The sequence below is a fragment of the Neopelma chrysocephalum genome, unplaced genomic scaffold, assembly GCF_003984885.1.
Source record: "Neopelma chrysocephalum unplaced genomic scaffold, ASM398488v2 Primary Assembly neopelma1_138, whole genome shotgun sequence".
In the NCBI taxonomy this organism is placed as follows: Eukaryota; Metazoa; Chordata; class Aves; order Passeriformes; family Pipridae; genus Neopelma; species Neopelma chrysocephalum.
Genome location: NW_020897800.1, coordinates 6,303,935 through 6,308,528, shown reverse-complemented (window position 1 = coordinate 6,308,528; position 4,594 = coordinate 6,303,935). Strand labels below are relative to the sequence as shown.

The 4,594-nt window shown below is 48.1% G+C and overlaps 1 protein-coding gene across 1 annotated transcript in view; it reads right to left on the bottom strand.

Annotated features, from left to right (window-relative positions):
* The window catches only part of KCNJ5 (potassium voltage-gated channel subfamily J member 5), a 19,883-nt gene that overhangs the window by 1,303 nt on the left and 13,986 nt on the right, over positions 1-4,594 (bottom strand). The gene's annotated exons all lie outside the window — the stretch shown is intronic.

Genomic DNA, 4,594 nt, shown 5'->3' with positions numbered 1-4,594 from the left:
TGTGGGAAGGGAAGGTTTGGGAAGGGAAGGGAAGGGAAGGGAAGGTTCGGGAAGGGAAGGTTTGGGAAGGGAAGGTTTGGGAAGGTTTGGGAAGGTTTGGGAAGGTTTGGGAAGGGAAGGGAAGGGAAGGGAAGGGAAGGGAAGGGAAGGGAAGGGAAGGGATGGGAAGGGAAGAGAAGGGAAGGGAAGGGAAGGTCTTGTAGGATCTGCAGAGCGTGTCATCACGTGGAGTGATGGCTTGTAGAAAAAATAATAATTTAAAACCTGGACTCTCTAGTTGGATGAGCCGAATTGTTCATGGCAGGTGAAGACACCCGGATGTTCAGCCCCAAAGTAACAGGGCCCCAGTTCCTCATGACTGATGGGACAAAGTGGCTTTTAAATACATCTGGAGGTTTCAATCCCATCTTTTAATGGATTTTGGGCTGAGTGAATAGTGGGCAACAGGTAACTGATACTTGTTAAGCTGCTTCTCAGCCCCAAGGATCAGAGTTTATTTACTTTGGAAAAGTTTAAAGAGAAGCTTTGCAGAGCAGGGATAAGTGTAACTGTGAACAAATCCTCTTGGAATCACCTGCCAATGTCAAGGCTGACTTTTCTTCCAAACACTTTTCTTGGGTTTGTCCTAATTATGTTATGATTTTGGAATTAATTCTGGTGAAATTTGGAAAACCTGACCTGACAAAGTCTTCCCACTGTTCTCTTGTGGAGAGTAAGAGATTGGCCTGACTGGAATACACTCAAAACATGTACTTGACCCAGTTCCTGGCCAATACTTCCAGTTCCTGCAGCCCCAAGCACACAGACAGAAATCTAAAGTAAAGGGGCCAAAACGTTAGTGTCAGATACTTCAGGGCAGAACAGATCATCTCTTCCCCCCATGTGAGCTCTGCTAAGTGACTGAAATCTTGGAGTAATCAGAAAACTCCTTTCCTTAAAATGAAAACAAAGCACCTTGGCAAAAAGATGAATATTTTGTTCTCATAATTTTTACAGTCCATTAAAAGACACCACACAAGCAAGTGCTCTGCAAAGCCTGACTTGTCTCTGACTGCTTCCCTCAGTTTAAAGCTCCCAGGCCAGGATGTATCAGTTGCTTTTGGTTCTTGAAAGGGGAAAAGGGGGACAGTGGCACACTGAGAAATCTCCAGCTCTGTATCACAGACTGAAAAGCCAATTCCCCCCCCCAGGATCTGCAGGATTTGCTTCTGGGCAGGAACAACAAGTGCAGTGTTAGTCACAGTGTTCTGCTTCCTGGGAGGAAGGAACTGGGAAGTGAAGAGGCTGCTCTGAAAAATAAAATCAGGGGAGAAAAAAACCACCCCAGGTGGTGTTGCCTTAAGGAGAAGCTCTTCCAGAAGCTTTTCAGGGAACTCTCAGCTGTTGCTCTAGAACTAAAGACCAGAGTGAGCCCAATCCTGACACGGTGGCACCACAATGTGCAGCCTCTCCTGCCTGGGCTCCTCAGCCCTCGAGGGGAAGAGGTTAAAACCCTCACTCTGGGTCTGCTCAACACTCAGGCAGCCCAGGGAGTCCTGAGGATCTCTGAGTCCTCCTGATCTCTGAGTCCTGCTGATCTCTGAGTCCTGCTGAGCTCTGAGTCCTGTTGGTCTCTGTGTCCTCCTGGTCTCGGAGTCCTGCTGCAGGTTTTCTCAGGAGATCTGTGCCACTGACCCTGTTGAGCTCCCTGGGCAAGGGCTTTTCTCCCAGGCTGTTTGCATGGGCAGTGATGCAGGGCTGCAGGGATAATCCCATTTCCTGATGCTGCCTGGTGCTGGGAGGCCAGAAGGTTGGAAACCAGCAGCACGTGCATGTGCAGTGAGGAGATGGTTAAAACAAACCAGCCCTTTTTCCTTCAGACAGAGCTGGTTTTGCATCAGAAATCCCAAACACCTCCAGGTGTCTTCTCCAAACCCAGCAAAGCAGGAGAGGAGACCACAGAGGCTCCAGGATTAGTTCTGTGAATGAACCAGCTCATTCTTATCACAGCCTTCCAAGTGCTGCATCAAAGTGTACTGGAGAAATCCCCCAGGCCAAGGTGGGGTGTCCCTGTGACTGTGGAGGCCTGAGGCACTCTAAGGAAACTCCTGCCTTATAATCCCAGCCTGAAATAGCTCCTTCCCTGGGGGGGTACCTGACAGTGAACCTGAGCTCCAGGGACACGATCCCAGTTCTCCTGCTGTAAGTATTCAATTAAAGCAGGAACAATAGAAAGCTTTCAGCGACCAAATCCTGCACACTGCCAGCTTCCTGCAGTAGCTGCTTTCTGTAACCCCAGGGGTACACTGAGCCAGCACAATAAGACAACTTGTAATTGCTCCATAATCCCATTCAAATATTCCTTTTTAGCACATGTGCAGTGGTGTTTTAATTGCGTGGGGACACAGTGCTTGGCAACTCCTACACTCCCCAGTAAACAACAGCATTGTCTCTGCTTCAAATTCCAATAAGTGCCTGCTTTGCAGGCTGCCCTGTGCTCTCCAGCCTGGTTAATTAATGCATCTGTAATGTCCCCAGCTAATTATTGCCTCTGTAACTGCAAAGAGATGACAGAAGAAGTGTGGAAACAATAAACCTTATTTTTATTAAGAACATATGGCTGCAGCCACTTGGCACTGGCACACGACGTGCCCCGTGCCCTCCATGCTCGGAACATCCCAGTTCCAGCTTCCAGGGGGGCACAGCAATTCCCTCAACTGAGATCTCTCATACCTGGCTGTGTGTCTCTGCAAAAATCACCTGTTTAATTTCAGAAGCCTCGTTTATCCGAGTCCATGGGGTGTCTGGGGCGTAAGAAGTCACTTTTCATAGAAAGCAGAATCACAGAACATCCTGAACTGGAAGAGACCCACGAGGATTGTGGAGCCCAGCTCCTGGTTGGAAACAGGACTACACCTGGGTACCACAAAAACTCTGACACTGCTGGTCTACATCTCTGCAGTGGCACCTCTGCAACCCTGAGGCACTGACACTTTGGGGAGCACGAGAAATCAAGAGAGATTGCAAACTCCCCAGATTTTTTGCAAAATTAATCACAGGATTTATGGCCCTGGTAAAGGCTGTTCATCCTTTCTTAAAGTGGATTTAACTACCTCCATAACACACAGAGTTATAGAGAAGAGGCATTTGGTGACTTGGGTGTTTCATTTAAATAAGCTTCATGCCAAAAGAAAACAGAATCCCAGAGTGGTTTTGGGTTGGGAGGGACATTAAAGATCATCCAGTCCCACCCCCTGCCACAGGCAGGGACACCTTCCACCAGCCCAGGTTGCTCCAAGCCCTGTCCAACCTGGCCTTGGACACTTCCAGGGGTGGGGCAGCCACAGCTTCTCTGGGCAACCTGGGCCAGGGCCTCCCCACCCTCTCAGCCAAGAATTCCTTCCCAATATCCCATTTATCTCTGCCCTCTGGCAGTGGGAAGCCATTCCCTTTGTCCTGTCCCTCCATCCCTTGTCCCCAGTCCCTCTCCAGCTCTCCTGGAGCCCCTTTAGGCACTGGAAGGGGCTCTCAGGTCTCCCTGGAGCCTTCTCTTCTCCAGGCTGGACATTCCCAGCTCTCCCAGCCTGGCTCCAGAGCAGAGGGGCTCCAGCTCTTGGAGCATTTCCATGTCCCTATATCCTCATTTTCTCTTTGTCAGTCTAAGTAGATGTTCTTTAAAACTTTCTTAAATTTAAAGTCACAAAGATTTATATTTTTCAAGAGTATCATGTTTTCTGGATTGTAAGACCATTAGAAGTTTCATTTTCTCCTAAACAATCTGGTTTTAAAAAATGTGTACAATCCGTCAATTTTGGAAAATGGAAATGGTTTGTGAAATCTTCAGCTGTCAAGTTCTGGTTGCAGCTTTGTCATCTCTTAATTCAGCAGCTCAGCTTTGGGTTACAAACAAAACTCAATTTTAATTGAAACCAGAAAAAAGTTTCGTACAAAGTTGTAAGCAGATGCATCAAGTTTTCAATAAAGCTGGAACCAGTTCCAGGCTTTTTAGCTGGAGACCAGGGGACTGTCTCCTGGTTTCAGGTTCTGCAATAAACATTTCATAGAGTTTTAATGATAATTTCATTATAGCAGAAGAAGGGAATTTTTTGTCTGTGGGCTGAAGTCACAGATCAATAACAGAGCTGGGCATGTTCCCGTTTCAGGCAGCCAGAGATCCTTCCCAAATAGCTTCTTTCTGCTTCCCAGCAGATGCAAAGATACAAAATATATTGGGCAGTGTATTAAAGCAGGTGTTTCATTACAGCTGAGAACAGAGAGCTGCTGAGGAAACACCGGTGTGTGAAATCATGTCAGGGAACTCTGGCACATAATGAGGCCCTTTGCTGTCATCAAAATCAGCTGGATCAGGCAGCTCTGGTGTTCCCAAAGCCCAGGGATGTGTATGCTGCTGACAAAACTGGGATCCTGGGGGGCTGAATGTGGGAATGGGGGTGCTCAGAGTGCCCTCGGAGCTGCACAGCCCGGAATGCCACAGGCTGTGCCACTGGAGCAGAGCTGAGCCTCCCCCTGGGAACTGCTCCTCATCCCCAGGGCTTGTACCCTGGAAAAATACCAGTTAAAGCCAAACCCCGTTATCCCAAATCTACTGGTGCTT